The sequence below is a fragment of the Belonocnema kinseyi genome, chromosome 6 (assembly GCF_010883055.1).
Source record: "Belonocnema kinseyi isolate 2016_QV_RU_SX_M_011 chromosome 6, B_treatae_v1, whole genome shotgun sequence".
Classification (NCBI taxonomy): domain Eukaryota; kingdom Metazoa; phylum Arthropoda; class Insecta; order Hymenoptera; family Cynipidae; genus Belonocnema; species Belonocnema kinseyi.
Genome location: NC_046662.1, coordinates 127,799,835 through 127,814,510, shown reverse-complemented (window position 1 = coordinate 127,814,510; position 14,676 = coordinate 127,799,835). Strand labels below are relative to the sequence as shown.

The 14,676-nt window shown below is 32.7% G+C and overlaps 1 protein-coding gene across 3 annotated transcripts in view; it reads right to left on the bottom strand.

The window, feature by feature from the left end:
* Positions 1-14,676, bottom strand: part of LOC117174044 (zinc transporter ZIP13 homolog) — a 120,753-nt gene that overhangs the window by 76,488 nt on the left and 29,589 nt on the right. The gene's annotated exons all lie outside the window — the stretch shown is intronic.

Below are 14,676 nucleotides of genomic sequence, written 5' to 3'. Positions count from 1 at the left end.
ATTGGAAGTCAGCCGGCCCTCACTGTTTACGTTTCTGTCCTCTCGAAATTAGTCCAAGGCCATTTGAAGGCAACCCTCAAAACTGGGCTGAAAGTGAGTTTGATGTACAAAATATTTTCAAGTGTTTAAAAGCATTTTCGTAAATTTCAAAATAATTTAACGGGATTTAAAAATTCTTTTAAATCAAGAAAGATTAAAGTTTATAAATGAATTTAAAAAGATTTCCAATAATTTTAAAGAATTTAAAAAGATTTAATTACAAAAAGTACAAGAAGTTTCAAGAGATTTTAAAGACTTTCAAATACTTTTTATGGGATCAAGAGATTTTTATTCATTTTAAGGGATTTTGTGGCATTTCAATGGATTTCCTATCGTTTAGAAAGTCGGAAAAGGAATTTGAAAAATTATCAAGCATTTTTAATTTTTTTTTTTAATTCAAAACAGTTTAAGGATTTTCATGTAATTTAAAAATATTCCTATATATTTCAAGAGATTTTCAGGAATTTTAAACGATTTAACAGGAGTTATTTGATTTAAACATTTTTAAGTTTATAACCGAATTACAAAAGATTTCGAAATATTTAAAAGAGTTCAAGATATTTTTAATGTAGGTAGAATTTAAATGGGTGTTAAGATTTTAAAGTAATTTTAAAATATAAATAATGTTCTTGAATTCTTCAAAGCCTGTTAAATGTGTTGAAATCTTCGAAAATTTGTAGAAATCCTTTGAAATCTATTAAATTTCTTAAAATATATATTGATTTTTTTTAATCTATTAAAATATCTCGACATATTTTTGAATTTAGTTTAAACCTTGTTTAATCACATAAAATACTCAATAATAATTTGTAATATTTCTAAAATCTAAAATCTTTGTACATATATTATCATGAGCGTAACGATATTTTTTATAGAATGGGTTACAAAAATTTGCAGACGGCCCTGCGCAACTTTAAGTTATATTTCAGAGTTTTTCAAACCTCAAGCTAGGTTAGCCGAGAGGCTTTAGGATTGTATAATAGTAAATAATAGTATTTTATAGAACTATTTTACGTTTTTCGTAACCTACCTTTTAATAGAGAATACGTCATCGTATCCTCTACTATATGATTAGTTCTATAGACTCTAATGGATATTTTTTTCCGTGTATAATACCTATGTAGAAATCCGGTAGATGTTATCTGATCTCAGGTGGAACCCAGTCAAGTGCCGGGTATAAACCATTTCAATTCCTGACTAAAAACCGGATATAAATCTTGAAGGTCCCGGATGAGAGCCGTATAGAGGCCAGAGATAAAAATATCAATCCAGATAGAATCCGATCAAGGGCCGGGTATAAACCGGGACAAGATCCGGGTACGTTTCGGATAGACATCACCTAAATACCGGGTAGAATTTTTAAGGAACCGTAAAAGACCCATGTAGAAATCCGGTAGACCTTATCTGATCCCAGATAAAACGCACTCAAGTGCCGGGTATAAATCAGATCCGATCCCGAGCACAAACCGGATACAACTCTTGAAGGTCCCGTATGAGAGCCATATAGAAGACGGAGATGAAAATATCAACCCAGATAGAATCCGATCAAGGACCGGGTATAAACCGGGGACATAACCCGGGTCTAATTCCAATAGCGCCAGATAAGAACCGATTTCCATCCGGTTCTTATCTGGGTTCTATCCGTCATTTTAAGCAGGGTTGTTTCACAGAGTAAAAACCTATAAGTTTGATGTGGAATTTCACATTTTTCACTATGAACTTTGCGAAAATGTCGATGTAAAGTTTTTTTGCTGAAAAAAGTTTGTTCACAATAGTCACAAACTTCCATCTTGACAGTATTTGGTTATCACGTCAATTACAGTAATTACTTAATCGCCGGCACTCGGCTACTCGGCCTAGGAGCTTTGCTGTTTCGTGCATGATCGAGTTTTTATCGAGTTTTTATGGATCTAATTATCCAGAATAAGACTCCTAAAACATTAGTTCTTATTTCATTGCCCTCTGATTTTTTTGCAGTTTTTTCTAAATTACTTCTAAAAATGCAATGAAATTCATTCATAATCATTGTAAAGAATATACATAATGATCATGAATCAATAATTACAAACATATGGAAAAAAACAATACTTTTCTTTCCAAATTAACGTATTACCGGTGCGAATTGAATCAAGCTTGAAATTTAGGCATTTAAATTGCGCGCCAACTGGCTCTTTTCGGCTTCGTGCATGATCGGGTATGATCGGCCTGTTTCGGCTGTATGATGATCCGCTCGTTCGTGAAGCGAGGTGAATCCTTTGTCGACTCACAGATTTATCACTTTTACATTAGTTTGATAAACAAAGTAAAAACATTCGATTGAGCTGAAAAATGATTACAACAAAACAAAAAATAAGCATATTCTGATTTTGCCTCGGCTATACGAATTTCCATGGCCCATGAACATTTTAACAGTCGCTTTTTTCGGACCACTCTAGTAATTATGTTTTTATAAAAATACCAATTTCCTACCAAAAACCTATAACATAACCTGTAAATGTTCAAATTTATAACTTTTTTTCCGTACTTAATAATTTTCTCTCAAAAATACCCATTTTTTGTGATAAAATATCAAAATAATTTTCAGTGGTTCAAACTTCTAAGGTTTCTTTTATATTCAATGATTTTTTCATAAAATAACGATTTCCTATAAAAAAAACCCTACCATAACCTTTAAATGTTCAATTTTGTAACTATTCTTTCTTAAGTTATCATTTTATCTTTAAAAACCCCCTTATTGATGGTAAAACAAAGTTACATTCAATTTTTCAAAATTGCGAGATTTCCTTGACATAGTTAATGCTTTTTTTATAAAAATAACAATTTAATATGTAAAAACCCTACAGATAGAAATCTCTGATTATGTTCTAAAGATTTTTTAGGGTCAGAGAAGTTCAGAGAAATTCTCCGCGGGCACTCAGGTAGATATATTTAAAGGTCCAGGTATCTCTTTTAAATGTTTTAAAGACTTTAAAATGTCCTGTCTGAAATTGAATTAGAAATACGATCATAAATAACAAGCAGAGAGGCTGAAATTGGAATAAAAATTCGATCATAGATAACAAGCAGCGAGGCTATATCAATAGAGTAGCCGACACTCAAGGGTCCGTTGTTAAGCTTTCGAATTAAAATTTAGAAGTAGATTTTTTAATTTTCATAGTTAACAGCCTAAAACATAATAATTCGGAATCTACGGGTTTCGATGATTTCAGATATCTAAGTTTTTTTTTAATTCTTAAAATTGGAATTAATACAACGTTTCTCGTAAATGCAATACTCAGAGATTTCTATTGCTGGGAACCCCTATCGTAACATTTGAATGTTCAAATTTTGTATTCATAAGAAGAAATAACCATTTACCACTGTGTAACCTAAAGTTCCATACAAATATGTGCATTCTCCTTCAAAGTTAATTTTATTTAACTTTTTGTTATCTGCCGTGAAAATAATGGCATTAAATTAATTATTATATCATTTACTTTGTGCAATTTGTAATAGCAATATTATTTTTTATAATCAATATGCGCACATCTTTCATATTAACGTGTTGAATTTTTTATTCAACTTCTCTGCTGCTCTATCTATATTTTAAATGCATGAAAACTCGCATATATCACTGACATTTGTCCGTTTCTGACATAATCACGCCTCTCTTCTCAATTATGAAACACGAGCCGGCGATAGCGTCCGCAGAATTTCAGTTTTCGACATTCGAGCGACGGGCCAATCGAATCGAAAAATTCGAACTGACAACAGCGCTAGTCGAAGTTCGGTTTTCGACATCTGAGAGACGGGCCGATCAAATCGAAAAATTCGACCCGAACGTGGCACAGAGCCAATTCGGTTTTTCGGCATTCAAAGTGCATACAATGTCGGTTCGAAATCGGATCAATTTTTTTTGCACACGTCTAATCAAATGGTGTCACGTGAAGAGACCAAAACCTCAATTCCATAGTTTCCAAAATCACGAACTAATTAATTATATCTAAGGTACTGAAAGATGTATCCACCTTGTAACAGAAGATACAATACCTGTTTATGGCGCAGAGAGAAGACATGGTAACATCAAAGCAAAGTTGGAATCAAGCTCAAAATTAGCAAAATTCGATAATAAGGCGAAATTTAAGGTCTAACTGACCGATATAATTAATTAATAATCATAATTTTAAAAACTTTTTACGATAAAATAAGCATAAAACTAATCAAAATAAAAAAATTAAATTGTTCTTGATTTTTTTACTTTGAAGGCTTCGGTGACTTTATGAGCGCAATAAGAAAAGGCAACGTATAATTTATTTGAATTTAACTATTACACACATTAACTATACTCTTTTTCTGTATGTGCGCATTTGTTTGTGTGTGTGTATGTTGCCTCTCTCTCTTCCTGTTTGTGCCAATAATATATCAAATCAAAATTTTAACAAAAAAGTTCATTTCAAACCAAATGGTTCAACTAATGTATTTTTTTTTTTAATCACTAATTTTCAATTTCTTACGTTCATAAAAAGACAATCAACGCCCGGAGCTGTCGATAAAAAGCGGATAACTTCGGATTTTCTGAATACAGTGGATTTTTCGGGCTCGGAACCAACTGATTAGATTTTTTTTGTATAATCAAGGTCGCATACATGGTAATATTGTGCTACTCTTTAAGAATGAGAGTTTTTTGAGCATGGAGAATACGGACCACAAACTCGATGATTTCTTGACGCGGTCAGCATTTTAAAATATGTGAATAGAGTATTCTCCGAGCATGAGATTGTTTGGTTATTAGTTCACCATATTCGAAAAGCCACATACGTCTCTGCATATTCACCTTTCGATTTAGACGGGAGCAAATCCGCAATTTTTTGTTGAGAAAACATTCGGACTTTCGTGCAATCAGGTAAATTCAGGTTACGTACGTATGCCACCACTGTACTGTTTACGAAGATTAGTCATATATATGGCGCATGCGTCAAAAAAGAGAGCTACGAGTAATAGGACATTCTCATTTGTGACGTCACGCGCTCCGTTCGGCCTTCGGTGGAATAGCCTCTTCCTTATGCCCCTATAGTTTGCATGTATTGCCGTCGTTTTTTAAAATTGTTTTTTTTTTTTTTTAATGCAGAGTGAATATTTGGGAAAAGTGCCCTCGGTGACAAAATAGTGGATATAATGACATATTTTATTTAATCTTACAGTTTTTACACTAAAAAACAAGTGAAAGCATATAAAAGTTTGGAAGCTTATAAGTTTTATGAAGCTGGTTTGTGATGAAAGTGAAGTGCAAGCAGTTCAATGATACTTTTCTGCCGCTGAGTGAGGCTATAGTGTAACAATATAGCATTTTTAGTTTTGACTTAATATTCTCGTTATAACTTATTATGTTCTATGAGTGTGAACACTAACATTAAGGAATATTCGTGTCAAGTATTTTATTCATTTCAATTTAAATTGTCAAATTCCATTGCTGACGTAAAAGGCGATGGCAGTTTATTGAGATTTTGAGGTAAGGAGCAGCCTATTACAAGAGCGATCTGCTCGCAGGATTAAAAAACTCAAGTATTCCTATTATGAAGTTTTGACCCTGCATTCTTCTTTCCCATTTTATTGTAAGTAAGTGGTATTTTAAAATAAATCTTTCGAAAAATATATATTTTCCATAAGAAATTCCGAAATTGTACGTCTTAGCCTTATGCTAAGACATTTTTCATTTTCCCTGGCTAACAAGATTAATTTTCTACCAAAAAAGACACCTTTTTCAACAAAATACACGAATTTTTAACCGAAAAGGGATACACTTTGAACCCAAAGTGAAAAAGTTATGTATACAGTTAGTTATTAAATTTTAGATAACCCTACCGAAAAGAATCTCTGAGTACATACTAAAAATTCTTTAGGTCAGAGAAGCTCAGAGAAATTCTCCGCAGGCAATCAGGTAGATATATTTTAAGGTCCAGGTAGTTCTTTTAAATGTTTTAAAGACTTTAAAATATCCTTTCCGGAATTGAAATAGCAATACAATCATAAATAACAAGCAGAGAGGCTATATCAATAAAGAAGCCGACACACAAGGGTCCTTTGTTAAGCTTTCGGATTAAAATTTAGAACTAGATTTTTTTTATTTCATAGTTAACAGCCTTAAACATGATAATTCGGAATCTACGGAATTCGATGATTTCAGATATCTAACTTTTTTTTTAAATGCTTAAAATTGGAATTAATAAGTTTCTCGTAAATGGAATGAGATGCGCCAAAAAAGACAACATTTTTGAATTCAACTAGAAAATTGTATATTAGTATAAAAGTTATAATTATAAATAAGTATAATGAGAAAATTTATCAATTAAAAAAAAAGTGTTAATAATCTGAAGAGAAATTTAAAAAAGGAGAGCGAATTAGCCCCGGCCAACTACTGTAAATAACTCTGCCCGCCCGGTACGTGATGAATACAAAAGGAACATTATATTACCGTCGCACCACTCTTAAAAGCACCACTAAAAGGATCTTGAAAAGGACCCAAATCTCTCAGAGTATCTCCGTGACTATATTGTTTCAAATCGACTCTGTTGGTTAAAAACGCTGCAAACAATTGAAAATTACAATTATCCGACGGCCGATAATTTTTATAATGAACCGGATAAAAATGATCCGTAGTTGAATGAATGTAATTGTCAATTGTTTGCAACGTTTTTGTTCAACTTCGGATAAATAATATCCATGAGATTTAAATTTTTGTACAATATGTTAACACGTTTACACAGCTTATGGGAATATATTTAAAAAATTTCTATCACAGTGTAAGAATTTAAAGTTGTCACAAAAAAAGTTGAAAAGATTGCACTGCGCTTTGTGATTAAAGCATTAGTTTCGTAAATATATGAAACATGTACTCGTACGCTTGTAAGCTATTGTGATACTGTGGAAAAATAGCTTTAAATTTTTAGGTTTGCATTACTTTAGAATTTATCAATCCACTACTTATACGATGACAAAATTTTTCTTTTCCATATTTCTAAAAATTATCCATTTTGGAGATCTAATATTTAACGCTAATCTACTGCATCCCTACAAATTCTCAAAAATTGAAAAAATATAAATGGCCCTGTGAAATTTTCCATTCAATTTACAAAGTCTTGGGTTTAAACTGAAAGTATTGCATCTAAATACTCTGCAGTTTCCGCCCATTTCTTATTAGGATCCAGTGATCTGTTGTACATATTATTCATCACTCCAGTTTTCAGGTACATTTCAAAAAAAGAAAGTTGAGATTTTTAATTTTGGAACAGGTATATGCTTAGCGGAACTAACCCGTAGGATTAGAGAACCTTTTTCGATCGAGGAAATAGAAACAGGACAATTCGCACAACTAACCTACGCCCGCACAAACAGCTATAGAAAAATATGTGGCTTTGTTTAAAAAATAGAATTAATTAACATCATAATACATTTTATTTAAAATAAAAAGAATTAAGGACACTTCGATAGAAAATAATATGTTTATAACAGAAAAAGAACAAAAAATTAGGAAGAATTATTCGAAATAAAGGAAAAAAAGAATATAACGGTCAACTTTGAACAGGCCTTTAAATTTTCATATTCAAATTTAAAACACCAATATAAACAAAATAAAAAAAATAAAAGGCAAAAATTTAAATCCTTTCCTTATATTTTTATCTCGTGTTTTATTAATTTAATTTTTTAATCACTGTACAACTATTCCTGCTTCGCACATTTTTCATGAAAAAACTCGAAATCGCAATTAGTATTAAAGTACAAATTGAGCACGAGTACACTGAATAATAATAACAATAATTGAAGGTTCCCGCGGAAATAAACTGTTGTTTATCAAATATATGTTACACATTTTTTTCTTGCCTGAAATCAAAAGTTACATCATTTGCATACATTCTTGCGCATATTTTAATAATATTTATTAAAATTACAAGAATTGTCTTTTAAAGGAATTTTGAATTGCGCGCCAAGTGCAGCCAACCAGCGCGCAGCCCTAACGCAAGCGAAGTAGCACAGGGTGCCACCTGGCATCACTGATCACTACTACCCATACCAGCGATATCCGCGTTCTGAAACCACTGATTAGAAACCCCGACAACATTTTTTGATAGGAAGTCATTCAAAACAATTGGAGGTATTTAAAATAATACAAGTCAAACCATTCATGCCAGAAAATGAGGATCAAATGTACGCAGCATTTTTGCCTTCAATAAAAATGCGATGATTATTAGCCACACTACGCGTGCGACGTGCATGACGTGTGCACGATATTATTATAAATTATGACCAATAAGCGTACGTCGTATATTTTCGTAAGGGAACTATAATATCACCACGATCATTTAAGGGTTTTGTTACGAATTTTTTCAGGAAATTGGTATTAACGCCATGCGATGAGTAGGTCACTTAACCCACCTACCTTACCGACAGTTTTTTTTATTTCCTAACTTATTTCCACATGAAACCTCACATTGAGTTGAAAATCTGCAATAAGAAATAAAAAGCCCTAAGACAGGTGGGTCTGGTCTTAAATTTTAATAATTATAAAAAATTTTCTGAATCCGCCCGGTGCGGTTGGCCGCACTTGGTGCGCAATTCAAAATTCCTTTAAAAGACAATTCTTATAGTTTTAATAAATATCATTAAAATATGCAAAAGAATGTATACAAATTATGTAACTTTTGATCTCAGACAAGAAAAAAATTTATAACAAATATATTTGATAAGCAACAGTTTATTTTCATTGAACTCTAAAGACTGACTTATATTTCACAAAAAATTTTTTAAAAGATACATTTTTTGAAATACCACCCTAGTAGCACGGAACGTTCCGCGGGAACCTTCGGAATCTTCCAGGAACGTTCCACTGGGGCCGGTAGGAAACCTTCAATCATTATTATTTGTAATAACAATTATCTCGTAAAACGTAAGAGATAGGTAAAAATGGATGTCATTTTTGAGTTTTGAGTACCGTATATACTACATTGTAATATGGTATATACATCATAAACTGACATTAATTTTGATCTATCACTTACGGTTTATCGGATATTCATTAATGATAATAACAATAACGATAATTTATTCTTTAAACGTTCCTGGAATGTCCCGTGATACTAGGGCATATAATGTTTCAGCAGCTTAATATATAGAAGTTAATTGCATTGTTGCAACACGATGCTCAAAGTAAAAAAAAAGTCATCATTGCTGATAAAAAAGTGCAATTGGTAGCTTTCGGAGGCCAAAAAATGTATATTAATTCAAATAAAACATCAAAAAATAATAATAAAAAATACGAGCGAAAAACAGAAGGACGGGGATTTTGAGGTTGCCCTTCTTTTTCTCTCCTCTTTTTATATTTTAGGTTTTTCTATTTGCATAAGGAGATTTAAGATTGTATTGTCCAAATCTTATCGTTAGCTTCTTCATTTCTTTTTAATTTCTCGTGCTCAATTTGTACTTTAATACTAATTGCGATTTCGAGTTTTTTCAGGAAAAATGTGCAAAGCAGGAATAGCTGTACAGTGATTAAAAAAATTAAATTAATAAAGCACGAGATAAAAATATAAGGAAAGGATTTAAATTTTTGCCTTCTTTTCTTTCTTTTATTTTTTTATATTGGTGTTTTAAATTTGAATATGAAAATTTAAAGGCGTGTTCAAATTTTGAGCGTTATATTCTTTTTTTCCTTTATTTCAAATAGCTCTTCCTAATTTTTTGTTCTTGTTCTGTTATAAACATATTATTTTCTATCGAAGTGTCCTTAATTCTTTTTATTTTAAATGAAATGTATTATGATGTTAATTAATTCTATTTTTTAAACAAAGCCACATATTTTTCTATAGCTGTTTGTGCGGGCGTAGGTTAGTTGTGCGAATTGCCCTGTCTCTATTTCCTGGATCGAAAAAGGTTCTCTAATCCTACGGGTTAGTTCGGCTAAGCCTATACCTGTTCCAAAATTAAAAATCTCAACTTTCTTTTTTTGAAATTTACCTGAAAACTGGAGTAATGAATAATATGTACAACATGTCACTGGATCCTAATAAGAAATGGGCGGAAACTGCAGAGTATTTAGATGCAATACTTTCAGTTTAAACCCAAGACTTTGTAAATTGAATGGAAAATTTCACAGCACCATTTATATTTTTTAAATTTTTGAGAATTTGTAGGGATGCAGTAGATTAGCGTTAAATAATGGATCTCCAAAATGGATAATTTTTAGAAATATGGAAAAGAAAAATTTTGTCATCGTAAAAGTAGTGGATTGATAAATTCTAAAGTAATGTAAACCTGAAAATTTAAAGCTATTTTTCCACAGTATCACAATAGCTTACAGGCGTACGAGTACATGTTTCATATATTTACGAAACTAATGCTTTAATCACAAAGTGCAGTGCAATATTTCCAACTTTTTTTGTGACAACTTTAAATTCTTACACTGTGATAGAAATTTTTAAAATATATTCTCATAAGCTGTGTAAACGTGTTTACATATTGTATAAAAATTTAAATCTCATGGATATTATTTATCCGAAGTTGGACAAAAACGTTGCAAACAATTGACAACTACATTTATTCAACTACTGATAATTTTTATCCGGTTTATTATAAAAATTATCTGCCGTCGGATAATTGTAATTTTCAATTGTTTGCAGCATTTTTATCCAACTTCAGATAAATAATATCTATGGCATTTACTGCGAAATGATGTAAATGGACGAACACAAATATTCTGATGTTATTATGTATATTTATTATTTTTTCATCCTCCTAATAAGATTCTGCATTTCGCTCCTTAATATAACACCTCAGTCTATTTTAAAAGAGACCCCCTCATCGTTGAGCTTCTAATCCTCCTAATCCGTCCTTTAAAGAGTTTTAGCGTAACTAACCTATGGCTCACGACCTGCCTGAGGGGATTCGTGCAACTAACCTACTGCGGTACCTGCTGATTTACAGCACCTAAACGGCATTGAGAAGTGATGGGACGGTCATATAATAGTCCTATTGTATTCTTCATATAACAGGCGGGCAGATTTTGTTTACTGTACCTGACCACAACCAAACTGAAGCCCGCTTTAGAATTTCCTTCAAATTATTAACACTTGTTTAATTTATGCTTTTTCTTATTATACAAAGTTACAGTTATAACTTATGTACTAATATACTACTTTGAAGTTAAATTACAAAATGCTGTCTGTTTTGGCGTATCTCATTCCATTTACGAGATACGTTCTATTCATTCCAATTTTAAAGATTCAAAAGAAAAAGTTCGGTATCTTAAATAGTAGAAACTCGTAGATTTTGAATTTCTAACCTTCTCGTAGATAATTCCCAATTTTTTTTTATTTTTAATCCCTTTCAGCTGGTCAACTTGGTAGCCTAGTCGCATTGGCATAGGCACACCGAGTTTTCCTAACACTATAGTATACGACACTAACATACCTTTTCAAAGACCTCACAGACTAGATTTATTGGGTGATAATAGCCTTTTAAAAGTTTAAATGGACACTTGAAGGGGAACTCACGTATAGAAAACTAGCGGTACAGGTATTGCTGAAGAAACAGCACTGACCAGTGCCGTTTCATTGCTTATTCATTGGGATTTTCATTTTTTCCTATCATATATTTTCTGTAAAGTGGTATCATGAAAAAAATATTAAAAATACATCGTATGAGATATGTAAAATTAATTAAGGCAGTGATCTAGGGTTAGAAAGGACTCTTAAATGATGAAATGACGTCTGACATAACCCCTTTTTCTGAAAATGGTGCTGCCGCACGTCACCTAAGTCCTGACAGCTGATCTCAGATATTCGTATCTATTCAGTCGCTTGCTGCTCAGAACGTCGTAACTACGCGGGTACGTATGCGCATTCGCATTTATGCAGTTACGACGTCCAGGTATGTCTGGTGTAAATACGGATATTAAACAATATTAGAAACACGTTGAACTTCGCAACTTATTTTTGATCAAATAAGTAGTTACTACTTATTATCTAAAATTTAATATCTAACTGTACACATAAGTTTTTCACTTAGGTTCAAAGTGTATCCCTTTTTGGTTAAAAATTCGTGAATTTTTGTTGAAAAAGTTGTCTTTTTTGGTAGAAAATTAATCTTGTTAACCAGGGAAAATGTCTTAGCATAAGGCTAAGATGTACAATTTCCGGATTTCTTATGGAAAAGATATTTTTTTTTAAAGATTTATTTTAAAATACCACTTATTTACATTAAACTGGAAAAGAAGAATGCAGGGTCAAAACTTCATAATAGGAATACTTGAGTTTTTGAATCCTGCGAGCAGATCGCTCTTGTAATAGGCTGCTCCTTACCTCAAAATCTCAATAAACTGCCATCGCCTTTTACGTCAGCAATGGAATTTGACAATTTAAATTGAAATGAATAAAATACTTCACACGAATATTCCTTAATGTTAGTGTTCATACTCATAGAACATAATAAGTTATAACTAGAATATTATGTTAAAACTAAAAATTCTATATTGTTACACTATAGCCTCACTCAGCGGCAGAAAAGTATCATTGAACTGCTTGCACTTCACTTTCATCACAAAACCAGCTTCATAAAACTTATAAGCTTCCAAACTTTTATATGCTTTCACTTGTTTTGCAGTGTAAAAACTGTATGATTGAATAAAATATGTCACTACCCTACCGAAAAGAATCTTTGAGTATATACTAAAAATTCTTTAGGTCAAAGGTCAGATAAATTCTCCGCAGGCACTCACGTAGATATTTTTAAAGGTCCAGGAAGCTCGTTTAAATGGTCTAAAGGCTTCAAAACATCCTTTCCGAAATTGAAATAAGAATACGATCATAAATAACAAGCAGAGAGGCTATATCAATAGAGTAGCCGACACCCAAGGGTCCTTTGTTAAGCTTTCGGATTAAAATTTAGGATTAGATTTGTTAATTTCATAGTTAACAGCCTAAAAAATAATAATTCGGAATCTACGGGTTTCGATGACTTCAGATATCTAACTTTTTTTTTAATGATTAGCCACGACCAACTACTGTAAATAACTCTGCCCGCCCTGTACGTGACGAATACAAAAGGAACATTATATTACCGTCGCATCACTCTTAAAAGGACCACTAAAAGGATCTTGAAAAGGACCCAAATCTCTCAAACTATCTCCGAGACTATTTTGTTTCAAATCGACTCTGTTTATAGACTCAAATGGGCCAGGCTATTTCGCTAAAAAATACTCAGAGATTTCTTTCGGTAGGGTATATCCATTATTGTCACCGAGGGCACTGAGCTGCGAAATCCTTGAATTCTGTGCATTTAATGACACTGGATTGTAGCTTATTGACTATTTCTGGAATTTTCCACCTTTATAGTTGTGAAGTTATCAGACTTGTACTGCACACATCTATAACGTGCGCTTAATGTGGGCATCTAACTCAGTAGGCAACACGCTCTTGACCAGGACAGGGTATCCTGCCCTGAGTACCCTACGACCTTCTTTTCAGGGCAGTTCGTTCGAGCTTGGTCAGGCAATCCTGATATTAAACTTCTGTAGATTTTCTAGGCAAGTAATATAGCATGGGAAACAGTAAAATACGTAGATGCTGATTATGCTATTTTCAATTCGCTAGTTGAAAAATTAATCTTTTTTTAAATTTCCTAACTTTGACATGCCTGTGGCTAAAAGCCCACTGCTGGAGTAGGCTCACTCACACTGAGGTTCATGAATACACCGAAAAATATTAGAAAAAATTAAGTCGGGACTGGCCTGGCCATACCTGAAAAGTGAGCAAAAAGTTTTCCGACGAATGATGTAACTGATGATCTCAGAAGGACCGCGCTATCCACGTCATTGACTGTATCATGGGGCATACCTGTGACCCGAAAGATATTTTTCCAGAAATTTGGAAACAACAAAATGCCCCAATATCTATCTGAGTGAAGGTGGCCAGATTGGATGTAAAGGCTTCAAAATAAATACGAGTGTGACACAATTGCCTTTATAGTCTGATAGCAAGGGGGAGGGGCACTTACGAGCTCCACCCGCTTAAATTACAACTAATCAGCAGTTTTTCTTGAACAATATTTCTCCCGTAGCAGATACACTGAATTGGAACTTACTAAAGGTGTTACTTGAAACAATATTGTTTCATAAAAAGTCCACTCTCCCCCACACTGTCAATTGCGGATATTCAGCGGACCTTAGATTTTAAATATTTTCAAATAGAAAGTTAATATGTTCTTGTTTATAACAATGGAAATTCATTGCATGCGTCGCTTACCCGAACGTGTAAAATAATGTTTACACGTTTTAATTTTTTGTTTATACCAAGAACTGCTCTGCCTTAATCATATCGAAGGTTTCTGGGATTCATTAAGACACCTTTAAATGTTTTAGGCAATACAAAATTGCTGGTAGCTTTGAGTTCTAGCACTTAAGACTTTTTTTGTCTGATGTCTGAAGTGCGGTAACCTTCCTTCACACAATACTAGGCAGTCTGATAAGTCCCTGAAAAATGAAACACGGACACGTTTTTTTGGCCAAATTCGGTTTTATTTTTCAACATACTCTCCTTTTAGGTCGATACAGCGAGTCCAACGATTTTCTAACTTTTTGATACTGTCCGAAAAGTACTCGATCGGAAGGTC